Source organism: Aquarana catesbeiana, linkage group LG04 (genome assembly GCF_042186555.1).
Source record: "Aquarana catesbeiana isolate 2022-GZ linkage group LG04, ASM4218655v1, whole genome shotgun sequence".
Lineage (NCBI taxonomy): Eukaryota > Metazoa > Chordata > Amphibia > Anura > Ranidae > Aquarana > Aquarana catesbeiana.
This window is the reverse complement of record NC_133327.1, coordinates 272,925,545-272,953,393: the sequence shown is the minus strand read 5'-3', so window position 1 is coordinate 272,953,393 and position 27,849 is coordinate 272,925,545. Positions and strand designations below refer to the sequence as shown.

Genomic DNA, 27,849 nt, shown 5'->3' with positions numbered 1-27,849 from the left:
CTTTTTATCACGTGGTTCTCTGCATTACCCGGATATCCGCCCCTGTATGAGCCACTGCCACTTCTCATAGACTAGTATGGCGGTGTCCTCAGGAGGAAAAGTTCAATAATAGGTCTGAAACTGACTGCTGCCGGGTTAGAAGCAATAGGTTCTTGTTTAGACGGTTTTAGGATGTGAAAGAGTAGTAGGTGTGGTTTATTAAAACTGGAGCAGCTGTACATGGCAATCAAATTCTATTTTCCACTTGTTCAGTTAACCACTTCAACCTCGGAAGATTTTACCCCCTTCCTGACCAGAGCACTTTTTGCTATTTGGCACTGCGTCACTTTAACTGACAATTTCACGGTCATGCAACGTTGCACCCAAACAAAATTGACGTCCTTTTTTTCCCACAAATAGAGCTTAATTTTGGTGGTATTTGATCACCTCTGCGGTTTTTATTTATTGCGCTATAAACAAAAAAAGAGCGACAATTTAGAAAAAAACGCAATATTTTTTACTGTTTGCTATAATAAATATCCCCAAAAAATATATAAAAAAAAAAACATTTTTTCCTCAGTTTAGGCCGATAAGTATTCTACATATTTTTTGGTAAAAAAAAATCGTAATAAGCGTTTATTGATTAGTTTGCGCAAAAGTTATAGCGTCTACAAAATAGGGGATCATTTTATGGCATTTTTATTATTTTTTTTTTTTTTTTTACTAGTAATGGCAGCGATCTGCTATTTTTATCGGGACCGCGTCCTTATGCCGGACATATCAGACAATTTTGACATTTTTGGGACCATTGGCATTTTTACAGCGATCAGTGCTATAAAACTGCATTGATTACTGTAAAAATGTCACTGGCAGTGAAGGGGTTAAGTGTGTCCTAGTGTGTGTTGTAACTGAAGGGGGAAGGGGACTGTGCAGGGGAGATGACAGATCGCTGTTCATATTCTGTATGAACAGACGATCTGTCTCCTCTCCCCTCAGAGAACCGAAAACTGTGTGTTTACACACACAGATCCCAGTTCTCGGTGTGCCACGAGTGATCGCGGGAGCCCGGCACTCGCATCGGCTCAGGGGGGCGCGCACACGTCCCCTAGTGGCCGCCGTAACATGACGGCGATTCGCGTAGCCGAGCCATGTTGCCACAGTACAACTGCGGCGGCTGGTTGGCATGCAGTTAAAGTGGTTGTATACCCCTTTTTTTTTTAGTTTTACCTACAGGTAAGGTTATAAGTCTTACCTGTGGGTAAAATGAATATCTCCTAAACCTGTACAGCTTAGGAGATATTCACTTTGAATGCAGCCGCTGACATCAGCAGCACATGCGCTGTGAAGGCCCGGCAGACACTGCCGGACCTTGCCAGGAAGAAGACTCACGTAATTGTGGCTATGGCCACTCACAGCGCCAGAGCCGCGAACCCGGAAGAAACGCAGAGGAAACATGTCAGCTCACTCGGCGTGGACCACGATCAGATGCCGAGGCATCATTCTAAGGTATTTCACAATTTAACTAGTATGCGCTGCACACTAGCTCATTATGTCTTTGACTTACAGGTTTAAAAAAAAATATTTCTGTGCGGGTATAAAACCGCTTTAAAGCAGAGCTCCATTTATTTACCTCTTCCCCCTTCTGTTACCACATTTGGCACCTTTCGGGGAGTGGGGAGTGGGTACCTGCTTTTGACAGGCGCCCGCTTCCAGCTGACCTCACCACAGTGAACTCATCCAGAAGTTCGGCCCCCCTCCTCCTTCCCCCGCCACCAGGCCATTCACAAAGTGCAGCATGCTTTGCGCAGTAGGGAACCGGCAGCAGCACCTGAGAGCCAATTGAAAAATCACCTTGGGCTAAGACACAGCTTTATTCATTGACAGGTAAGTTATCTAATATTAAAAGTCAGCAGCTACAGTATTTGTAGCTGTTGACTTTCATTTTTTTTCTGAAGGAGCCTGGAGCTCCTCTTTAAAGGCTAAGTTCACCTTTTCCAAAAAATAGTCCATGCAGTCAAGGGGCCCCAGTGGATCACTTGCCACAAAATCACATACACTCACAAGCCACTTTATTAGGTACACCTTGCTAGTATCGGGTTGGACCCAATTTTGCCTTCAGAACTGCATCAATTCTTCGTGGCATTGAATTAACACAGTGTTGGAAGCATTCCTCAGAGATTTTGGTCCATATTGACATGATAGCATCACGCAGTTGCTGCAGATTTGTCGGCTGCACATACATGATGCAAATCTCCAGTTCCTCCACATCCCAAAGGTGCTCTATTGGATTGAGATCTGCTGACTGTGGAGGCCATTGGAGTACAGTGACCTCATTGTAATGATCAAGAATCCAGTTTGAGCTTTGTGACATGGTGCATTATCCTGTTGGAAGTAGTAATCAGAAGATGGGAACACTGTAGTCATAAAGGGATAAAGGGATGGACATGGTCAGCAACAACACTCAGGTAGGCAATGGCATTTAAACAATGCTCAGCTTGTACTAAAGGGCCCAAAGTGTGCCAAAAAGATATCCCTTACACCATTACACCACCACCAGCAGCCTGAACCATTCATACAAGGCAGGATGGATCCATGCTTTCATGCAATTTACACCAAATTCTGACCATACCATCTGAATGTCGCAGCTGAAATCAAGACTCCTCAGACCAGTCAACTTTTTCCAATCTTCTATTGTTCAATTTTGGTGAGCCTGTGGGAATTGTAGCCTCAGTTTCCTGTTCTTAGCTGACAGAAGGGGCACCTGGTGTGGTCTTCTGCTGCTGTAGCCCATCTGCTTCAAGGTTCAATGTGTTGTGTTTTCAGAGATGGTATTCTGCATACCATGGTTGAAACAAGTGTTTTTTTTGTTTTGTTTTTTTTGAGTTACTGTTGCCTTCCAACCAGTTTGCCCATTCTGGCCTCTGACATCTTGTATAACAGTGTAAATTTGCTGTCCCCTCAAAATAACTCGACACACAGCCATTAATGTCTAAACCGCTGGCAACAAAAGTGAGTACACCCCTTAGTGAAAAATGTCCAAATTTGGCCCAATTAGCCATTTCCGCTCCCTGGTGTCATGTGAATCGTTAGTGTTACAAGGTCCCAGGTGTGAATGGGGAGCAGGTGTGTTAAATTTGGCTTTATCGCTCTCACTCTCATACTGGTCACTGGAAGTTGAACATGGCACCTCATGGCAAAGAACTCTGAGGATCTGAAAAAAATAATTGTTGCTCTACATAAAGATGGCCTAGGCTATAAGAGGATTGCCAAGACCCTGAAACTGAGCTGCAACACAGTGGCCAAGACCATACAGTGGTTTAACAGGACAAGTTCCACTCAGAACAGGCCTCGCCATGGTTGACCAAAGAAGTTGAGTGCACATGCTCAGCGTCATATCAAGAGGTTGTCTTTGATGGGGTGTGGGAGGTCAGCCTGTCAGTACTCAGACCATACGCCGCACACTGTATCAAATTGGTCTGCATGGCTGTCGTCCCAGAAGGGAGTATATTTATGCAAAAAAAAAAAAAAAAAATTTATTTATTTATTGCATTTAAGTGCATGTGAGATCTGAAGTTTTTTTGACCCCAGATCTTACATTTAAGAGGTCCTCTGTCCTTGTAATAGGAAATAAAAGTGACCCAATTTTTTTTTTTTCTTTAACCACTTGCCGACCGCCTAACGTAGATATACGTCGGCAGAGTGGCACGGGCAGGCAGAATCACGTATATATACGTGATCTGCCTCCCGCGGGCGGGGGGTCCAATCGGACCCCCCCCCAGTGCCAGCGGCGGTCGGCATCTGACTGGGAGCGTCGGGAGGCGAGGGGGAGACCATCCGATCGTGGCCCCCCCCTCGCGATCGCTCCCAGCCAATGGGAATCCTCCTCTGCCTGTGTGTAGTTTCACACAGGCAGAGGATGTGATGTCATCTCTCCTCGGTCTGGCAGTTTCCGTCCAGCGCCGAGGAGAGAAGACATGTAAGTGCACACAACACAAACACACACACAGTAGAACATGCCAGGCATACCTTACACCCCCGATCCCCCCCCGATCGCCCCCCGATCCCCCCCCAATCACCCCCCCCCCTGTCACAAACTGACATTAGCAGTATTTTTTTTTTTTTTTTCTGATTACTGCATAGTGTCAGTTTGTGACAGTTACAGTGTTAGGGCAGTGAGTGTTAGGCCCCCTTTAGGTCTAGGATACCCCCCTAACCCCCCCTAATAAAGTTTTAACCCCTTGATCACCCCCTGTCACCAGTGTCACTAAGCGATCATTTTTCTGATCGCTGTATTAGTGTCGCTGGTGACGCTAGTTAGTGAGGTAAATATTTAGGTTTGCCGTCAGCGTTTTATAGCGACAGGGACCCCCATATACTACCTAATAAATGTTTTAACCCCTTGATTGCCCCCTAGTTAACCCTTTCACCACTGATCACCGTATAACTGTTACGGGTGACGCTGGTTAGTTCGTTTATTTTTTATAGTGTCAGGGCACCCGCCGTTTATTACCGAATAAAAGTTTAGCCCCCTGATCGCCCGGCGGTGATATGCGTCGCCCCAGGCAGCGTCAGATTAGCGCCAGTACCGCTAACACCCACGCACGCAGCATACGCCTCCCTTAGTGGTATAGTATCTGTACGGATCAATATCTGATCCGATCAGATCTATACTAGCGTCCCCAGCAGTTTAGGGTTCCCAAAAACGCAGTGTTAGCGGGATCAGCCCAGATACCCGCTAGCACCTGCGTTTTGCCCCTCTGCCCGGCCCACCCAAGTGCAGTATCGATCGATCACTGTCACTTACAAAACACTAAACGCATAACTGCAGCGTTCGCAGAGTCAGGCCTGATCCCTGCGATCGCTAACAGTTTTTTTGGTAGCGTTTTGGTGAACTGGCAAGCACCAGCCCCAAGCAGTGTCAGGTTAGCGCCAGTACCGCTAACACCCACGCACGCAGCATACGCCTCCCTTAGTGGTATAGTATCTGATCGGATCAATATCTGATCCGATCAGATCTATACTAGCGTCCCCAGCAGTTTAGGGTTCCCACAAACGCAGTGTTAGCGGGATCAGCCCAGATACCTGCTAGCACCTGCGTTTTGCCCCTCCGCCCGGCCCAGCCCACCCAAGTGCAGTATCGATCGATCACTGACACTTACAAAACACTAAACGCATAACTGCAGCGTTCGCAGAGTCAGGCCTGATCCTTGCGATCGCTAACAGTTTTTTTGGTAGCGTTTTGGTGAACTGGCAAGCACCAGCGGCCTAGTACACCCCGGTCGTAGTCAAACCAGCACTGCACCATCTACAATATGCATCTCATAGACGTATGGCGAATACTGTACCCGGACTCACGAAACTACACACACTTCTCCAACATCCACCAATCATACAGTCGTATAGATTATTTTTTAGTCGAGCACGGCTGCTTAGATTGGTCCCCCAATTGTGAAATAGACCCTATGGTTTGGTCCGACCACTCACCCATATTCCTGACGCTTACAATCCCCTCTACACCAATAAAAGAATGGACATGGAGGTTAAATGACTCTCTCTTGACTGAACCAGGGTTTGAAACACAGATAGCAGAGACGATATCAAACTTTTTCACAGATCACACATCTGATGACACCTCACCACCCATGAAATGGGAAGCATTGAAGGCGGTATTACGGGGTAGGTTTATTCAGATGGGTGCTCGCATGAAAAAAGAACGTTCAACTGCGATAGTTACGGCAGTACATAAGCTAAGGACACTAGAAACTACTCATAAACGCTCCCCGACGGTTGAACTGCTTACGGAGGTTTCTTCTGCTCGCACCCAGCTTAGAGAGTTATATGAGGCATCAGCCCGCACGTTTGCGAACAAACTAGCTTTTCATCAATATAAATTTAGAGATAAATGTGGTAGATCCCTGGCTCGCACCCTCCACACCAAACAACCTAACTCCTTTATACCTCATATACGGGACAGCTCTGGGAAAACTGTCTCATCACCTTCCGAGATGGGACAGGTGTTCCGGGACTTTTATCAATCCCTATATAATATACCTGCAGCGAGCTCCACTGATCCTCCCCTCACTACAGCGGAAACACAAGCCTTATACATCGAGCAAACTGCATTACCCACTCTAGATGGCGAGACGATAGAGGACCTTGAGGCCCCGATTTCGGAAGACGAGGTTGCCCGCGCCATTACTTCTACCCCATCTGGTAAAAGCCCGGGTCCTGATGGCTTTACTCCGAAATTCTATAAACAATTTGCTACCCTTCTTACTCCCTTCTTGACAAAAGTATTTAACTCCATCTCTGAACGATCAGTGTTCCCACCACAAACCTTAGAGGCACATATTACCCTCATCCCCAAACCAGACAAAGACCTGAATGTTTGCGCTAATTACTGACCTATTTCGCTAATAGGAGTAGATCTAAAGGTGTACGCAAAAATTTTAGCTAATAGGTTGCAACCATTGTTACCCCGTTTAATACACCTAGATCAGGTTGGCTTTGTGAGTGGAAGGGAGGCGCGTGACAACACCCTAAAAACACTCCTCATTGCTGATTATGCTCGGGCCCACAATATCCCATTGTGCCTTCTCACAGTCGATGCGGAAAAAGCCTTCGACCGTGTCGACTGGCAATTTCTCCGCTTATCATTACAACAACTAGGTCTAGGCCAAAACATGATCTCCAGAATAATGTCCCTCTACACATCTCCTTCCGCTAGGATTAGACTAAACGGCTCCCTATCCCCTAAGTTTACTATACACAACGGAACGCGGCAGGGGTGCCCCTTGTCCCCCATTCTTTATGTAATTGTCATGGAACACCTAGCCATTGCCCTTAGAAACAATCCGGCCATACATGGCGTTAGAGTAGGCCCACTACACACTAAAATTGCCCTATTTGCTGATGATCTACTCATATTTGTAACCCAACCACAAATTTCTCTACCCTCCATTATGCAGGAGTTTCAGAGGTATGGAGAGGTTAGTAATTTTAAAGTTAATCTAAATAAGTCAGAAATCCTCAACATTTCACTCCCAACAGCGGTTCTACAACAGCTTACGACTTCCTTCCCTTTTAAGACAAGCTCCACATCTATCCGCTATCTAGGAATCCATATTCCAACAGTCTCATCCCAACTATTCTCCAGCAACTTCACCCCTTTACTTACCAGAACTCAAGCGGATCTGACCACATATGACTCTAAACAGCTCTCCTGGCTGGGTAGGGTGAATGTCTTGAAGATGGATGTTCTCCCTCGATTCTTATACCTTTTCCAGACCATTCCTATCTATATCCCCACCTCGTTCTTCAAAAGGCTCCGTCAGATCTTCTCTAAATTTATATGGCAGGGACGTCGCCCCAGGATAAAACATGACACAATGATTCTCCCGAAAGTCAGGGGGGGTGCGGGGGTCCCAGATGCCTCTATATACCATAAGGCAGCGGTACTCGTGCGTATAGTGGATTGGTTCCACCACTCTTCCTCCAAACTTTGGGTTCAACTAGAGAAATATCTTAATGAGGCTGATCTTTGCGCCCTGCCATGGACCCCTATGGCTGGGCGTGGGGACGGCTTATTCTCCACTGCTCTTACTCGCCAAACTCTCCAGATTTGGGACCGCATGATCTCAGCGAGTAAATTGTCTAAAATCCAGGGCCCAATGACCCCTCTCTTCGGGACTCCGGCTTTCCCCCCAGCAGCGAACAAGTTAAGATTTGGACCCTGGAGTAGGGATAGCCATAGACGTTTAGCACAGGTCTTACGCGCTGACCCATCCTTGAGAACGGACATACCCTCTCGGACGGAATTAGGGACCTCAACAATGTGGTTACAAAGGGGTCAAATAACGTCATACATACGCACTTTCTCATCCATCTCAGAGATACTGGCCGACCCATCAGACTTTGACAAACTGCTTTTACAACCAGACCCACCAATACATGTAGTATCACTGTTGTATTCCCTACTACTGAACGAATATGCCCCTGACCTTCCAACATATACACAGAAATGGGAAGCGGAGCTGCAACACTCCATCTCCCCCACTGATTGGCAAAAAAGCTTTATCCTAACGCATAGGATTTCCCTGGCAACCAAGAACCAAGAAAAAGGGTTTAAATTATTAACGAGGTGGTACAGATGCCCAGTAGATATTAAAAAGTTTAACCCCTCTTTGACAGACGTGTGTTGGAGATGCCTGTCCTCTAGCGGGACAATGCTTCACATCTGGTGGGCTTGCCCTCCAATCTGGAAACTATGGCAAAAGGTCTTTGATCTTTACAGCAGGCTGATGGCGACATCAATCAAACCCACACCAGAGATAGCCCTATTATCTATACTCCCAGGCCCCCTCAAGTCGATTAAAAAAGATGTACTGCGCCACTTTCTGGCAGCAGTTAGGACAGTGATCCCCCGACATTGGAAAACGACAGATGTGCCTTCCTTGGGAGAATGGGTGGTTGAAGTGGACCAGATAAGAGATCTGGAGCGCCTGTTGGCGGAGGAAGTGGGAAAGGAGGAGCAGTTTACCGCCACCTGGACCTCATGGTCCATGTTTCGCTATTCTGATGAGTTTTCCCTTTGGGTCAGAGATACCCCACCCTTACCCGCCGATTAGCCATGCTGGAGTGCCTGGTGCCTCAGGTACCATCCCACACTTCTACTCACGTTCTTATTTCTGACTTTTTCTGTCTCCTCTTTGTTAAGTACTGAACCGACCACTCACATATATAGTTAAAGATCATATCTTTGGACTAGCTAAATGACTTGATTATCTATAATAGGTGAATAAAAGACTTCTACAGCAGTCTAATTCGTTGAGAGGGAACCCTCAGATAACACCAACCCGCGAAACTACAAGGTTCATTATATGTTGGCCCCCACCCGTATATTATTCCTCTCTTAGAATAAAGATTTCAATATACAATATGATATACCAGTAGTTCACCGAAAGCTGTATGTTAAAATGATCACTCCTGTTTATACATGGGTAAAGTACACCTCACTATTCTATGTATACTATATGTGTTGCCAAACTGTAAAGAATGGTATTTTTCTGTTATATTCTTTGTGTTCTTACTTTTGAAAATAAACTAAGATTGAAAACAAACCAGCACTGCAGTAACACTTGGTGACGTGGCGAGTCCCATAAGTGCAGTTCAAGCTGGTGAGGTGGCAAGCACAAGTAGTGTCCCGCTGCCACCAAGAAGACAAACACAGGCCCGTCGTGCCCATAGTGCCCTTCCTGCTGCATTCGCCAATCCTAATTGGGAACCCACCGCTTCTGCAGCGCTCGTACTTCCCCCATTCACATCCCCAACCAAATGCAGTCGGCTGCATGAGAGGCATTTTCTTTATGTCCTCCCGAGTACCCCTACCCAACGAACCCCCCCAAAAAAGATGTCGTGTCTGCAGCAAGCGCGGATATAGGCGTGACACCCTCTGTTATTGTCCCTCCTGTCCTGACAATCCTGGTCTTTGCATTGGTGAATGTTTTGAACGCTACCATTCACTAGTTGAGTATTAGCGTAGGGTACAGCATTGCACAGACTAGGCACACTTTCACAGGGTCTCCCAAGATGCCATCGCATTTTGAGAGACCCGAACCTGGAACCGGTTACAGTTATAAAAGTTAGTTACAAAAAAAAGTGTAAAAAAAAAAAAAAAAAAAAAACACATACAAAAATATAAAATAAAAAAAAATAGTTGTCGTTTTATTGTTCTCTCTCTCTCTATTCTCTCTCTATTGTTCTGCTCTTTTTTACTGTATTCTATTCTGCAATGTTTTATTGTTATTATGTTTTATCATGTTTGCTTTTCAGGTATGCAATTTTTTATACCTTACCGTTTACTGTGCTTTATTGTTAACCATTTTTTTGTCTTCAGGTACGCCATTCACGACTTTGAGTGGTTATACCAGAATGATGCCTGCAGGTTTAGGTATCATCTTGGTATCATTCTTTTCAGCCAGCGGTCGGCTTTCATGTAAAAGCAATCCTAGCGGCTAATTAGCCTCTAGACTGCTTTTACAAGCAGTGGGAGGGAATGCCCCTCCCCCCCAACATCTTCCGTGTTTTTCTCTGGCTCTCCTGTCTCAACAGGGAACCTGAAAATGCAGCCGGTGATTCAGCCAGCTGACCATAGAGCTGATCAGAGACCAGAGTGGCTCCAAACATCTCTATGGCCTAAGAAACCGGAAGCTACGAGCATTTTATGACTTAGATTTCGCCGGATGTAAACAGCGCCATTGGGAAATTGGGAAAGCATTTTATCACACCGATCTTGGTGTGGTCAGATGCTTTGAGGGCAGAGGAGAAATCTAGGGTCTAATAGACCCCAATTTTTGCAAAAAAGAGTACCTGTCACTACCTATTGCTATGATAGGGGATATTTACATTCCCTGAGATAACAATAAAAATGATTAAAAAAAAAAATGAAAGGAACAGTTTAAAAATAAGATAAAAAAATAATAATAATAAAGAAAAAAAAAAAAAAAAAAAAAAAGCACCCCTGTCCCCCCTGCTCTCGCGCTAAGGCGAACGCAAGCGTCGGTCTGGCGTCAAATGTAAACAGCAATTGCACCATGCATGTGAGGTATCGCCGCGAAGGTCAGATCGAGGGCAGTAAGTTTAGCAGTAGACCTCCTCTGTAAATCTAAAGTGGTAACCTGTAAAGGCTTTTAAAGGCTTTTAAAAATGTATTTAGTTTGTCGCCACTGCACGTTTGTGCGCAATTTTAAAGCATGTCATGTTTGGTATCCATGTACTCGGCCTAAGATCATCTTTTTTATTTCATCAAACATTTGGGCAATATAGTGTGTTTTAGTGCATTAAAATGTAAAAAAGTGTGTTTTTTCCCCAAAAAATGCGTTTGAAAAATCGCTGCGCAAATACTGTGTGAAAAAAAAAAATGAAACACCCACCATTTTAATCTGTAGGGCATTTGCTTTAAAAAAAATATATAATGTTTGGGGGTTCAAAGTAATTTTCTTGCAAAAAAAAATTATTTTTTTATGTAAACAATAAGTGTCAGAAAGGGCTTTGTCTTCAAGTGGTTAGAAGTGTGGGTGATGTGTGACATAAGCTTCTAGATGTTGTGCATAAAATGCCAGGACAGTTCAAAACCCCCCCAAATGACCCCATTTTGGAAAGTAGACACCCCAAGCTATTTGCTGAGAGTCATGTTGAGTCCATGGAATAATTTATATTGTGACACAAGTTGCGGGAAAGAGACAATTTTTTATTTTTTTTATTTTTTTTTGCGCAAAGTTGTCACTAAATGATATATTGCTCAAACATGCCATGGGAATATGTGAAATTACACCCCAAAATACATTCTGCTGCTTCTCCTGAGTATGGGGATACCACATGTGTGAGACTTTTTGGGAGCCTAGCCGCGTACGGGACCCCGAAAACCAAGCACCGCCTTCAGGCTTTCTAAGGCCGTAAATTTTTGATTTCACTCTTCACTGCCTATCACAGTTTCGGAGGCCATGGAATGCCCAGGTGGCAAAAAAACCCCCCAAATGACCCCATTTTGGAAAGTAGACACCCCAAGCTATTTGATGAGAGGTATAGTGAGTATTTTGCAGACCTCACTTTTTGTCACAAAGTTTTGAAAATTGAAAAAAGAAAAAAAAAAAATTTTTTTTCTCGTCTTTCTTTATTTTCAAAAACAAATGAGAGCTGCAAAATACTCACCATGCCTCTCAGCAAATAGCTTGGGGTGTCTACTTTCCAAAATGGGGTCATTTGGGGGGGGGTTTGTGCCACCTGGGCATTCCATGGCCTCCGAAACTGTGATAGGCAGTGAGGAGTAAAATCAAAAATGTACCCCCTTAGAAATCCTGAAGGCAGTGCTTGGTTTTCGGGGCCCCGTACGCGGCTAGGCTCCCAAAAAGTCCCACACATGTGGTATCCCCATACTCAGCAGAAGCAGCTAAATGTATTTTGGGGTGCAATTCCACATATGCCCATGGCCTGTGTGAGCAATATATCATTTAGTGACAACTTTGTGCAAAAAAAAAAAAAAAAAAAAAAAAATTTGTCACTTTCCCGCAACTTGTGTCAAAATATAAAACATTCCATGGACTCAACATGCCTCAAAGCAAATAGCTTGGGGTGTCTACTTTCCAAAATGGGGTCATTTGGGGGGGGTTTATGTCATCTGGGCATTTTATGGCCTTCAAAACTGTGATAGGTAGTGAGGAGTAAAATCAAAAATGTACGCCCTTAGAAATCCTGAAGGCAGTGATTGGTTTTCGGGGCCCCGTACGCGGCTAGGCTCCCAAAAAGTCCCACACATGTGGTATCCCCATACTCAGGAGAAGCAGCTAAATGTATTTTGGGGTGCAATTCCACATATGCCCATGGCCTGTGTGAGCAATATATCATTTAGTGACAACTTTTTGTAATTTTTTTTTTTTTTGTCATTGTTCAATCACTTGGGACAAAAAAAATGAATATTCAATGGGCTCAACATGCCTCTCAGCAAATTCCTTGGGGTGTCTACTTTCCAAAATGGGGTCATTTGTGGGGGTTTTGTACTGCCCTGCCATTTTAGCACCTCAAGAAACGACATAGGCAGTCATAAATTAAAGGCTGTGTAAATTCCAGAAAATGTACCCTAGTTTGTAGACGCTATAACTTTTGCGCAAACCAATAAATATACACTTATTGACATTTTTTTTACCAAAGACATGTGGCCGAATACATTTTGGCCTAAATGTATGACTAAAATTGAGTTTATTGGATTTTTTTTAGAACAAAAAGTAGAAAATATAATTTTTTTTCAAAATTTTCGGTCTTTTTCCGTGTATAGCGCAAAAAATAAAAACGGCAGAGGTGATCAAATACTATCAAAAGAAAGCTCTATTTGTGGGAAGAAAAGGACGCAAATTTCGTTTGGGTACAGCATTGCATGACCGCGCAATTAGCAGTTAAAGCGACGCAGTGCCGAATTGTAAAAAGTGCTCTGGTCAGGAAGGGGGTAAAACCTTCCGGGGCTGAAGTGGTTAAAAGGATAGTGTAAAAAAAAATTAAAAAGTATAAAAAATAAAAAAAAAAATTATTTAAAGCGCCCCATCCTGCCGAGCTCGCACGCAGGAAAATGGGTTTCAAACCACACATGTGAGGTATCACCGCAATCGTTAGAGCGAGAGCAATAATTCTAGCACTGGACCTCCTCTGTAATTCAAACCTGGTAACCTGCAGAATTTTTTAAATGTTGCCTATGGAGATATTATTGGGTAAAAGTTTGTCACCATTCCACAAGCGGGCGCAATTTTGAAGCGTGACATGTTGGGAATCAATTTACTCGGCCTAACATTATCTTTCACAATATAAAAAAAATTGGGCTAACTTTACTGTTGTCTTATTTTTTTCATTAAAAACAAGTGTACTTTTCCAAAAAATAATGCTCTTGTAAGACCGCTGCGCAAATACGGTGTGACAAAGTATTGCAACGACCGCCATTTTATTCCCTAGGGTGTCTGAAAAAATATATAATGTTTGGGGTTCTAAGTTATTTTTTAGTAAAAAAAAACTTTAACTTGTAAACTCCAAGTCTGAAAAATAGGCTCGGTCCTTAACTAGTTAAAAAACGTGTTTTTTTAAATGCAGGACTAATGGCATTTTTTTTTTTAATGATGGACGGAAAATTATTGAAAAACTTCCATGCCCCAATGTGGCTGAAACTATAAGATCACAAACAACCTGTTACTGGCCTCATCCTAAACCTTCTCTACTCTACCTATAAAGAAAAAAAAAAGTTTGGGCTATAAATACACTTTAAATTAATAATTTATTCTCCTATGAAACTATAGGGTACATACATTAAAACTAAAGAAAATAAAAATAGCTTTAGAGGTTTACCAAAATATTGATCATTTAGCCATTGCAGTCAAAGGGATACATGGCTAATATATTTTTCCTGGTGCCTCCATGGCAGCATACCAATGGTTGGCTGCTCTGCCCCCGACCAACCCACAGGACCACTTTAATTCTATAAATAAAAGTTGTTCTTCCCCGCCGGCATTCTTTTCTCTGTCCTCGTTCCTACAGGATCAAGCGCTTAGCCCTACCTCACAGCTTTATGGTGTGACCATTGCAGGTTCATGCTCTCCTGCAGTATGGAGTCCCATTGCTTGGGCTGCTAAAGGCGCCAGATAAGTATAGGAGCCCGTTTTTCTGTGGATCTTTTTGGGGTTTTATGGGTTAACAGGAGCCAGATTTTCTCCTCTATGTTCCTTTGTTCGGCATACTGAAGTCCTAAATGCTTAAATGCTTGTGCTTTTTTACAAACGCCATGAGGATTTTCTGCTTACCTCTACAGCATACCTCATGTGCCTGTGTATCTCTCAAGAGTGTGCAGCGCTTCGCGCGCACCTTTCGGTTCTGCTTTCCCGGCAGGGGGGGGGGGGGCTCGGTGTGACATCACGGCGCATGCGCAGTAGCACTGTGAAGCCGACGGCGGCCATCTTGGGACTCCCAGACCACTCTCTGGTATATAAGAGAGCTTACTTTCAGTAGAGGAGCAGCTGACTTAGGGGAAACATCTATGAGGTGTCCTCTCCAGCTCTTCTATCCTTTTCCCCTGTGCTATGGAGCCCAGCCAAGGTACCAAAGAGGAATGGGAATGTGTATATATGTATACCTAGGTGTATTTAAAAAAAAAAAAAAAATGTTTCTTTCCCTCCTCTTCTAAATCCTTTTTACCTACTTTTAAAACATACTTTTAAAGTATATATTAAATACCAATCGCTCTTTTTTCAGCTGTCCCTAGTACTATAATGCCGCATCAAAAAGATCCTCAACATACCACTAGGTAAGGGCTGCAACATTCAGGTAAGTTATTTTTCAAGGGAAAAAAGCACCCCGGGCTGATTGAAGCACCCTTTCTTTGTTTCTATTTTTTTGTCTTAGCCCGCATCATGGATCTTCCCGCAGATCATCCCACAGAGATTCTACGGATAGAAGATCAAAGTGTCATAGGAGATCGGGTCATTCTCACTCATCCTCGGCCCATACCTCTCGCAGTGGTCACAAGTCACCCCGACATACCTCTAGTAGGCAGGACTCCCAGCACAGACCTGTGTATCCAGGAGAGAAGCATGCTGGGTGTGTGGCAAACGAGCCCTCCCTGATAAATTGGTATGTGGTCAATGCCTCCTGGAAGCTACAGGAGTCCATGGAATCAATCAAAAAAATGATCAAAGACTCTATCCGGGAGCTGGCCTTATCCCAAGATCAAGTAACCCCACCCTCAGACGAAGCAGCGGTAAATACACCCAATCCACAGCTAGATACAGAGGTTACTTCTGAGGACGAATCGGAAGTGGAAGAGGAAAATGCTTCAGCCTTCGATTTCGCTCTAGTGGAACCCTTTATCAATGCGGTAAAGGACGCAATCCAATGGGAGGAAGATCCAGAGCCTCCATCTAAATCAAAGAAATATTTTCCACAGCTGAAGAAAAAATTATCAACATTCCCCTTAATGGAAGAAATAAAGGAAGTTGTGACAGATGAATGGCAGAAGGTGGACAAAAGACACTTAGCTTACAATCGTTTTCTCAAATTATACCCACTTGCTGAAGCAGATGCCCAGCTTTTTGATTCGCTTCCAACGGTAGATGCTTCAATTATGAGATTAGCCAGGAATACAACACTGCCCCTAGAGGATGCGGTCTCTTTCAGGGATGTACTTGATCAAAGGATCGATTCAGATCTAAAAAAATCTTATCAAGCAGCAGGAGGGGCATGTAAGCCAGCAGTAGCCCTGACTTCAATCTCACAGGCTACTAGAGTATGGTCAGACAATATTGAGACAGCCCTCAGACAGGGGATGGGCTCTAACGAAATCATCAAGGCACTAGATGAGCTGAAGCTGGCCTCAGATTTCACGGCGGAGGCCGCCATTGATGTCCTAAAGTGTTCCTCCAGAGCTATGCTGTATTCCATCACTGCCAGAAGGGCATTGTGGCTAAAACCATGGTCAGCCGTCCCAACTTCAAAACAATCATGGTGTCGCATACCATACAATGGGAAAGCTCTGTTCGGCGACAAAATGGATGCAGCAATTACCAGAGTCACAGGGGGAAAAAGTGGTCTAATTCCCCAGGACAGAAGCAGGAGGAAAAGGTTTGTGTCACGTCCAGCTGGTCAGCAGAGAGCAAGAGACTCCAGAACGTACCGCCCAGGCAGGGAGTACAGAAGAGGCTGGAAGGGCTCGCAGGCCACTTTCTTGAAGGCAGGGAAGCCTAAAGCCTCAACATCCACGGTTGAGGGCCAGAAGTCTTTTTGACTACCTATCCACCCAAACCGCTCCAGTAGGAGCTCGGCTCAGGGCGTTCGCCCAGGTTTGGGTGGAGAATTGTACAGATCAATGGGCAGTCTCCACTGTCATTCAGGGCCATTTCTGGAAATTCAGAAAACGGCCCCCACCCTTTTCATTCCAGCCAACGAAATTTCCAACATCCAAAGAAAAGAGAGAGGTCCTTCTTCAGTATGTGCAAATTCTTATCCGGCAGCAAGCAATAGTTCCGGTTCCAGACTTGGAAAAATGCTCAGGGTTTTATTCCCCAGTCTTTTTGAGACTGGAGGCCCGTGTTGGACCTGAAGAGGTTGAACAGGTACATCCATATAGAGCATTTCAAAATGGAATCCTTAAATACAGTGATCCTATCAGTACAACCAGGGGATTGGATGGTCTCTATAGACCTCCAAGATGCATATCTCCATATACCTATCCTGTTTCAGCCTTTCCTACGATTCAAAGTAGGCGACTTACATCTAGTTTCAATGCCTTCTGTTCGGGATCTCAACAGCTCCCAGAACCTTTACCAAGGTACTAGTGGCAATCCTGGCTCCTCTTCGAGAAAAAGGGATTCGAGTGCTTCACTACTTAGACGACACCCTCATTCTATCCCAGCACAAAAGGAGCCTAGAAATACATGTACGGCTGGTCCTAGACACCCTGACCAGGTTCGGATGGTTAATCAATTACTCAAAAAGCCAGCTCACACCTACACAAAAGGCGAAATATCTAGGAGCACTTATCAACACTCCGGAGAGAGCAGTTTCACTTCCTCTAGAAAAGATTCCTGCCCTGATAAGGAAAGTAAAGAAAGTATTGGCAAGCCATTCCATGTTGGCATCAGACTGTCTGAGTCTCCTGGGCTCCCTTTCCTCTTGTATACCCATGGTGAAGTGGGCCAGGTGGCATATTAGTTACATCCATAATGAAATCCAGTCTCTGGTGGTGGACGAGACCATCCAACCTGCAGGTTCACTGTTCCCTAGGGCCCATCTCGTGGACCATTCTTACATCAGACGCGAGTCAGTTGGGCTGGGGTGCACACTTCCAAGGTCAACTAGTCCAAGGGAGATGGCAGTTCAATTCGGAGGCGGTAGTATCGAACATACTGGAACTAAGGGCGGCATGGATGGCAATCCTACATTTAGCCCACATTTAGAGGAAAATCCATACTTCTACAGATGGACAACACAGCGGCAGTGGCCTATGTCCAGAACCAGGGGGGAACACACAGCAGGTCTTTACTCAGCTAAGTAACGCCCATTCTGACCTGGGCCAAGAGGAACTTAATCAACCTGCGGGCCTCATATATCCCAGGGTCCGAGAACCAATTAGCCGACCATCTGTCAAGATCATTCATCAACAACAACGAGTGGTCCCTGAATTCCAAGGTTTTCGGTTGGATATTCCTACAATGGGGCACCCTCCAAATAGACCTATTTGTCTCTCCACTCAATGCGAAGACGCCTCTATTCTTCTCAAGATTCCCGTCCCCAGGGTCAGCGGGAGTAGATGCTCTAGCCCAACCTTGGAAATTTCAGAAGGGATACGCATTTCCTCCGACTCCTCTGATATTGAGGTTTCTCCAGCGCCTGACGACGGAGAAAGTCACAGTCTTGGCAGTAATTATATACTGGCCCAAGAGACCGTGGTTCACACTCCTAGTCAACTTGGCCCTGTGCAAACCGCTTCCTCTTCCACACCTGAACGACCTTCTGTCTCAAAACGGTTTCTTTCACACGCATCCGGAAATCGTAGACTTGAGGGCCTGGAAATTGAGCGGAAGAGGTTGGATGATTTAGGATGCTCACATAATGTTATTCAAACACTTCTACAGGCAAGAAAGTCTTCCACTAATTCCACCTATTACAGAATATGGAGAAAATTTACAGAACTGGCAGAGCTTAATCACTTCGATCCCCTGGATCCTGGGGTCCAGAATGTGTTTCTCTTCCTACAGAATGGCTTAGATCTAGGTTTAGGCCTAAACACACTTAAGGTCCAGGTCTCGGCCCTTTCAGCCCTAACAGATACACGATGGGCTTTGAACCCTCTGGTCGAACGCTTTTTGAAGGCAGTCCTGATATTGCGACCTCCCAGGAAAGCACTATACCCCAAATGGGACTTGACGATTGTGCTTGATGTCCTATCAAATCCTCCCTTTGCTCCCACAGAAGATTGCACCCTAGAGGACATTTCCTTGAAAGCAGTGTTCTTGATTGCCATCACCTCGGCTCGCAGAGTATCAGAAATCCAAGCTCTAGGATCACGGGAACCTTACATCACCTTCTTCCCGGACAGGGTGGTTTTGCAACCCATCCATCAATTAATTCCTAAAGTGCCTTCTCTCTACCATCTTAACCAGGAATGGGTTCTCCCAACATTTGGAGAAGATCCAGAGTCCTCAAGACTACACGACTATCCAAACTCAACACAACAATTTCGCAAAGATCAAAGACTGTTTGTCATCCCAAAAGGCGCCAGGGAATGGCAGCATCCAAGACGACCTTGGCAAGCTGGATCGTAAAATGAATCCAAAGGGCCTATCGGCTAGTGGTCTAACAGTTCCAGATGCGGTCAACGCACATTCCACTCGGGGAATGGCCTCCTTTTGGGTAGTATTGGCGCGGGTCTCCCCTGAGACAATTTGCCGAGCAGCTAGTTGGTCGTCATTCAACACTTTCATGTCTCACTATAGTGTAGACCCAGCGGTTCTTACTTCCCGGGAATTTGGGGAAAGAACCTTACAGATATCAAGGCTGTAGTTTTTCATTAAATTTCTTATTGCAGTACCCTCCCTGTAAGCGAGTTATTTACCATTGGTATGCTGCCATGGAGGCACCAGGAAAACAGAAAATTGAATACTTGCCTTTCCGTAATTTTCCTTTCCTGGTGCCTACCCATGGCAGCATACACCCTCCCTTCAATAATCCTTAGTATTCTGAGATCTAGTTACAAGAATGCCGGCGGGGAGGAACAACTCTTTTATTTATAGAGTTAAAGTGATCCTGTGGGTTGGTCGGGGCGGAGCAACCAACCATTGGTATGCTCCCATGGGTAGGCACCAGAAAAGGAAAATTACGGAAAGGTAAGTATTCAATTTTCCGTTTTTTATGTCTAAGGTGACCACAAGATAATTCTCTAGGAGTTAGCCAGCTAATAAAATTATTTTTTGTGATATATTATGCCTGGTTTGGAAATGTTTTTTGTTGGTGTTTGATGTAATTATTGGAGAAACACCTAAATCTCTGTTTATAGAACTTATCATTTTGTTTCTTCCCTCTTTTTTTCATACAAGGTTTTCTTGAGAACAAAAATAGCACAAAATTGCAGTTGTATCACACAGTAGCCAATCAAATTTTTGTATAATGTTAACCCCAAAATAAAACTATGAAACGTGATTGGTTTCTATTAAATTACAACTCCAGGGGTCTCTGCGTATTTTAAAGGAGAAGTTCACTTTAAAAAATAAATAAATAAATAAGTGCACATTGAGAGCCCATTTACACAGGGGCGACTTTGGATCAGACTTGAAGTCACCCCTAGTTGCCTCAAGTCGCGCAACATGATAAAATCATTGTAAGTAAATAAAAGCAGTCTTAATGCACACTACTGAAGTCACTCCGACTTCAGAAAAGGTTCCTGTCCTACTATAATCCGACTTGTACCCATTGATTTTAATGGAAGTCGCCTCTAAGTCGGATCACCGTTCATAGTGAGACAACTTTACAGGAAGCTTACCGGGAACAAAGGAATTTGCCCAGGTACCCTCCACTAAACAGCCAGCTCAATCCTTCTCACACACAGAGTACTTACATTTTTGCCATTAGCTCTGTATACTTGTGTACCAAAACACCTGTATACATAATGGCTACCAGAGCCAGGGAACTTAATACACGGGAGGTGGTCGACAATGAGTCCTTGATCAGGTACATCAGGGAGAGAAAATGTCTGTACGACAAGACAGACCCAAAATTATAAAGATCAAATCAAGAGGGACAATGCCTGGCTGGACATCTGGCGCCTCTCCTTCGAGGATTTGGATCTATTGTCGCAGACCGACCGCACTGACAAATATAAGTTTAACATTTATTATATTTATGTCTGTTATCTTTGACTAGGCATGATGGTTGTAGTTCCATACAGGGCTTTTTGCCAGCAACAGGTGATCCCCTGCCAGCATCAATAGATCCCCTGCCAGCAAGAGGTGATCCCCTGCCAGCAATAGTAGATCCCTTGCCAGCAACAGTAGATCCCCTGCCAGCAACAGTAGATCACCTGCCAGCATCAATAGATCCCCTGCCAGCATCAATAGATTCCCTGCCGGCAACAGTTGATCCCCTGCCAGCACCAATAGATCCCCTGCCAGCAACACTTGATCCCCTGTCAGCTTCAATAGATCCCCTGCCAGCAACAGTACATACCCTGCCTGCAGCAGTAGACCACCCCATACACTGAGTACTAAAGGTGCCCGAACTGTATTCCCCCATGTTCCTGCTGAAAAAAAGCAGTGTTTCTAGAACAACTTGAGGGCCAGAGTATGGAGAACCCTAGTGAAGTCTGTCACTGATGTCTAGCTGTAATGTAATTTTATGTAGTTAATGATTGAACAATATAACCATAGCCAAAATAATCATCACAACATTTTAACCCTAAAAATGTATTTAATATAATACATTAACGCCAGTATAACATAACATAGCATGAAAAAATTAGAAAATCAATACCTGAAGGCTCTATTAAAAACTTTACAGAAAAAACAACTGAATAAAAATGTATTTTTTGAAAGCAGTTAATAGCAATGAAGTTATCAAATGGCGTCCATTTGCCATTGTATTTCACCAGCCGGGGAAACAAAGTAAGAAGTAAATTGATCGCGCACAGTAGCACCATCACTGGATCCCCTCGTAACGCTGAGGTGTGCACTTTCCATGTCGTGCATGAGGGAATCCTCAAAACAGTATCCGTCACGTACCCTGACATAATTGTGCAGCACGCATGCTGCTTTGACAGCAATAATTGCATTTTCTATATTTAAGGCTATAGGTGTATGTAAAAACCGCCATTTATTGGCAAGAATTCCAAAACTGCACTCAACCACCCTTCTTGCCCTTGTTAAACGATAGTTGAAAACCTTCTTTGGAGTAGTCAGGTTCCTATTAGAGTATGGCCTCATAATGTGTTCCCCCAACGCAAAAGCCTCATCTGCGACAAACACATAGGGTAGCGGGGGTTCAGTTGTACCAGGAAGAGGACAGTTTTCTGGAACATCGAGTCGATTCTCTAGTAGCCTTTGCCTGAAGGAGGAATTAGCAAAAATACGAGCATCTTACTTCCGTAAGATCCTATATCTATGTAGGTGAAGCAGTAGTTCAAATCGGCCACGGCAAGCAGTACAAAGGAGCAATATTTTTTTGTATTTAAAGAACATACTTCCGCTACCAACAGGCTTAATGTCACACACGTTCTTCCCATCTATAGCTCCAATACATTTGCGGAAATTACACCGACTCCAAAATAGATCAGCAATATCCCACCAATTCTCTTGTGTAGGCCTCTTCATAACTATGGTGTTCAGAACGTCCCATAAAATTTGGCAGGTTCCACGGATGATGTAGCTGACTGTCGACTTTCCCGCCATGAACTCATAATGTAGGCTTACTATAGAATGACTGGTTGCCAGGTATCTGAAAGAAAATACATAATTGATTATGTTTCTGTTTATGTTTTGCAGTGGCAAGTTTATAAAGTCGGTGGAAAGGGTTGAGGGACTGCTTCAAGCATTATCTACGAAGATTACAAGAGGGTACAAGTGGCTCTGGATTGAAAAGAGTTGTTCCATATGTCCATGCAGAAGAGCTGCAGTTCCTGAGGCCTTTCATGGAACTAAGAGAGTAAGATAACATCTTTCATAGTTGTAAAGTGATATACTATAACGTTCTATAAAGAAGGGTGTGCTAAAATTGTATTATATGTTTAATGCAGAACACAATCAAGTTGGGAGGACAGGGTTGACGGACAGCAGGCAGGTAAAGAGGCAGCATGTGCTGAAGGAGGGTCGCAGTGTCGGTCTGCGCATCATTCAGCTAAGGAAATGCAAGACACTGCCAGCAAGACCAACATTGCTGAGCCTTCTTCCCAACTTGAGCTGCCAGAGGTCCAGCTGCCATAGATCGCCCTGCCAGAGGTCAAACAGCCCCAAGTCGAGCAACCAGCTAGGCCAATGCCTGTCGTACAAAGATCCAGCAGACCCATAGGGGGAAGAAATACCCGAAACATGGAGCGGTTTGCAACACTTATGGAAAAAATGGATCGAAAACTGGACACCCTGGAGACTGAAGAGAGTGGCTTTGGTATTATGGTGGCAGGAATGCAGAATTAAGTCCCTCAGGAACGAAAAAACTATGTTAAGAAAGCTGTGATGGACCTCCTGGAGGCTAACATGCAAAATGAGCCAGCTACTGCCCCCTCACCAATTTTTGGCCCCACTCCAACCCCATCAGGCCCTTACTACGATTTTTCTAACCCTCCGCCACCCAGAACCCACCCCTACTATCCACCTCGCTACCGTCCATACACAGATAAGTATGGCAATTCCATAAACCCAGGAAATACCCCGATCCCCTATCCACCACCGTCCCCTATTACATGTACCCTTGGCGCACCAGGGAATCAACGATTCAATCAAGAATCATTTGAAATGCCCCCCACACCTTTCCCAAGGCCTTCCTCCAGCTCTGCTCATAACCAACCAACATACCATCAATTGTAATTATTGTAAAATATTTTTTGACTGTTGTCTGTTTTTTCGTGCTTTAAAAATTAAAACGTTTCATGTGCTTCTACTGTTATGCTGATAAACCTACTGTTTTATAAATATTAAAACAATTTGTTATATATGGTGTTATCAATATTAAAAAGTTTTGATTTTTTTAAATTTTTGGTATGTTTGTGTGCTAAAATTTGAAATGTGTATTACACGATGTGTTTTAAAAAAAAAATAAATAAAATTACCTAGGTGGATGCAGCATCGCAGCAATGCTACATCTGTTCTCTGCCGCTTCTTCACACAGAACCGAGTCAACAAACATTGTCCATGGCTTGCTTCTCTCCCCTCCATGAGCTGAGAGCTGCTGACTGTCAGTCAGCAGCTCTCCTGCTCTGCTCCTCCACACTTATTAGAGCGCTGAGCTGTGAAGGGGCGGAGAGTGGCTTGCTGAGAGGCTGGGACTGCCATCAGTCAAGGCAGCTGCACTCATTTATAAAAATAAACTTAATTGCGCTAGCAAAAATGAAAACAATTAAATAAAGTGCTAAGAAAACACCATACATGTGATGACAGTGAGTGTATAAACATCTAATCCCAAAATACAGTCAATAATCATAGGCAGAGGCCGTCTGTGATCAGTCCATAATAATGTGAATCTCATGAAATCAAGCTAAAAAGTCCGCTCCATGTGTTTCATCATCACAAGCCAAGGATTGCTAAGCCAAAATACTTCTGTTCAGGTATACAGTGACAACGATAAGAGAAGTAGTAGATGTGCGCTTACCCCAAGTGTTGGACCTCCCCTGTGGCAAGGTCTTATGAGCTTGCAGATTTCACCCTCTGCAGGGACAAGTTGTTAATCTCCTGGTCCTGGCAGCGTGTGCCGCCGACTTCCGTGTGGCCGGGATGATCCAACTATTCGAACCTCAGAGGGGGGACTCAGGAATGCCAAAAGTCCATGAACAGGAGAGGGAGGCAAAACGGAGAAAATACTCCAATAGTGTGATATCGTTTTTAAGGTATTTATTGGTTAAAACATACCACAAGAGATCATGTAAAACTCAAGTAAAAAATTCATTAAAAAAAGCCGGCATATTCAACGGCAGAACGCCCGTGCAAACAAATTATTCGAACACGTGATGGCTAGCACTGCGAGGCCACGCCCTACATGTTTCGTCATAAGTGACGTCTACGGGGGCACGGGCGACGCAATGAACCATCACTTTATATATCAGAACACGAAATTATAATCACGCCCACATCTCCGCCCATGTCCGTCCTTCGACCATGTCATTCGACAGGGCATGTGTGGAGATTCAACGGAGCCGTCAATGAAGACCGCCCCCAGGGCGGAACACACATGAATAGTAAACAAAGGAGCATTAACCAAGCCTCATTATGGCAGACGCCAAACACACTCGTAGGCATGCGCAAGGACGAGCCAAGCCTCAATCTGGCTGCCGATAGAAAACTTTCATATGGAGGCTAGACAGAAACCGGAAGGAATCGAATGTGTACCCCAGATGAATTCTGGAGTTATGCATCCATGTTAAATACAGAACTTCCGGTTCTATATGACCAAAAACAATTCCTCAAAAGACCTTAATATTGAATTAGAAGTTAAAGATTAAAAATTAAAAAAACCCCAACAGTACATAAAATATATAATATACGTGGCCTCTGACCACAAAGTATCTTAATCACTCTTAAAAAATATTTAGATTTTTCTTTCTATTAAGAGGTCATATGTGTCTAGAGGGGAACAGTGTTCAACCAATATTGTAAAGGAGCACGAATCAATTGATTTAGACTATGTGTGAGCAAAAAATACAGATAATTGGAAATTAAGTCTTGTCTTTTAACTACACAAAAATAGTACGAGGCCAATTTTTTATATGTACCGATAGCCAGAACAAGACTCAGCTCATCCCCTTACAATATCAAAAATTAAAAAAATTAAAAAAAGGAAAAAAAAGAGGAAATAAGAAAGAAAAAAACAAAGGAATAAACAATGAATCCTGAAAGTATAAAAGTGAAACAATTCCAATGTCTCTAGACCTTTTCTACCAAAAAATGTGGGAGGGGGGGGGGGGGGGCTGATTTTTAATCAGCCACTAGGGGTAGCTACTATAGCTCAAGCCCCATCTAATACTATATCGCCCATTCTGTTATGCGTTATCAATAAATGCGTTGATCTCAATATCTACATTGAGCCCTCTTGGTTTAAGACACCCCATCTTAAATATCCACCCCATTTCAAGCTTGGATATAGCTCTTCTCTTAGGTCCCCCTCTCCATGGAATATTCAACCTATCAATACCAATAAACTGTGTGCCTCTTGGATCCTTGTCATGTACATTCAGATAATGTTTAGACACTGGATGTCCTATAAATCCTCTCCTGATGTTGCTGATGTGTTCATTTAACCTGACCTGAAGAGGGCGAACAGTGCGTCCCACGTACTGAAACCCACATGGACAGGTTAAAAGATATACTACATGAGTAGTAGAACACGTAATAAATGATTTTATTGTAAAGGTTTGTGAGGTACTGGTCGCATGGAAATGTGTTACCTTCCGGTCCTTGATGGTATTGACCGTACAAACCGCACATTTCCTACATCTATAATACCCCACTAAATTCTGGAAAAACATTGGTTTCCTTATTGGAGGATCACATACACTAGGGGCTATTGCTGCTCTAATAGACGGTAATCCCTTGAAGACCACCTGAGGTCTCTCCGGAAGGAGTGGGCCCAGTACATTATCATTTTTGACTATATGCCAATATTTGTGTATCAGTTTCCTTATTACAAAGTGTTGATGAGAATAACTGGTTATAAAAGGGCAAATGAAGTCCTTCCTTATGGTATTCCCTATCTCTGTATGATCTATTAATAGAGATTCCCTATCCAATCTCTCAACCTCCTTTACTCGCTCCCTTAAAAAAGATGCATCATAGCCCTTTTCCAGGAATCGCTCCGTAAGGACTTGGGATTGGATCCTAAAATCATTAATAGAAGAACAATTACGTCTAATTCTTACATACTGGCTTTTCGGGACTGAATCAAGCCACGCTTTATGATGACAACTATCTCGCGATATAAATGCATTACGATCTGTGGATTTAAAATATGTGGAAGTCGTTATCACATCTCCTTCTCCCCTTATTACAAGATCTAAAAAATTAATCGAACTCTGACTGGATTCATAGTTAAAATGAATCCCTCTATCATTTGCATTTAAACCTTCCATAAACTGATGCAGGGAGTCGTGGGTACCATTCCATAGGAGGAGGACGTCATCGATGTATCTTGCCCATAAGACCAATTCTGGTCTACGTTGGGCATAGATGACGTCCTCCTCCCATTTACCCATAAATAAGTTGGCCAAACTGGGGGCAAATTTTGCCCCCATGGCTACTCCCTTTTTCTGTAAAAAGAAAATATTCTTATGCCAGAAAAAATTATGAGTTGTGGTATACTCCAACAGGTCCATAATAAATTTCTTTTGTTTTCTTGGCAGTGTCACGTCCTTGTACAGATAATACTTAACTGAGGATATACCCCAAGTATGGGGGATCGCCGTGTACAGTGACGTGACATCCGCCGTGGCAAGCCAATATCCACTTTTATACCCACAGTCCCTTAATAGGTTGATGGCATGCCTGCTATCCTTGATATAGGCGGGCAGAGAGCGGACCAGGGGTTGCAGGAAGTTGTCAATATATTTACCAGCCCTTGAGGTGATTGAATCAATTCCGCTAATGATTGGGCGGCCGGGTGGATGGACAGGGTCCTTATGGACCTTTGGGAGATAATATATAATAGGTATCCGTGAAGACACGGGAACCAAAAACGATTTCTCTTTTTTATTTATAACTCCTAATCTAAAACCATACTCCACAATGTTCTCAAGTTCTCTCTTATATTTATTCCTAGGGTCAGACCTTAGGGGGATATATGTAGTAGTGTCCCCTACTATTCTGTCCAATTCCTGGAGGTAATCTTTCTTACTCAAGACAACGATTCCCCCCCCCTTGTCGGCTGGTCTCACCACTAGATCCTTTCTTTTACAGAGTTGGTCCAAACCTGATTCCAAATTGTTGCTCATTTTAGTGTTTTTGCTTTTTATGCCTTCCAAATCCTTTATAAGGAGATCTCTAAACACTTTAATAGAGGCTGGTAGACCGCCTGGTGGATTGAACAATGAGGCATTCGCCAAGCCTGAGTGTTTAACATTTGTAGGATTATTGTTTAAGGTATTGATGGGATTGGTCAACAAATACCGCTTAATATTCAGTCTCCTGGTATACTTATGTATATCCATGTATGTCTGGAACTTATTAAGCGGTTTCGGAGGTGCGAATTTGAGTCCCTTGTCTAAAATGGCAGTTTCATCGGGGGTCAAGGGAATCCCACTGAGGTTGAAAATGCCTTGTCCAGTTATACCCGTTTTCTTTTTGCTCCTAATCTTCCTCCCCCCTCTGACTCCTCTCTTTCTTCTATTGGTCGTTGGAAGTTTTGTTCTCCCCTGGGAAAACCCCAATGCTGAGGTTGTGAGTACTCCTCACGATAAACACGTCTGGGGGTGTATTCATCCCTCTGTGTATCCCTTTGGGGGGGAAAGGAAGGCTGATGGCGAGGTGGTCGGTCATAACCCCCATTCCTCCTTGGGGTGTAATAACCTTGATTGGACTCTCCGTAGTAATCAGTATCTCTAACATAATGTTCATCCAGTGGTTGGAAGCGATTATGTGTAGATATAGGGTATCTTGGGGA

At 43.8% G+C, this 27,849-nt stretch overlaps 1 long non-coding RNA gene across 1 annotated transcript; it reads left to right on the top strand.

The window, feature by feature from the left end:
• Nucleotides 1-30: 30 nt before the first annotated feature.
• Nucleotides 31-23,237, top strand: LOC141141492 (uncharacterized). Its single transcript, XR_012244101.1, has 3 exons — nucleotides 31-112; nucleotides 22,035-22,194; nucleotides 22,286-23,237. It is a non-coding gene; the product is annotated as an uncharacterized lncRNA (long non-coding RNA).
• Nucleotides 23,238-27,849: the final 4,612 nt, after the last annotated feature.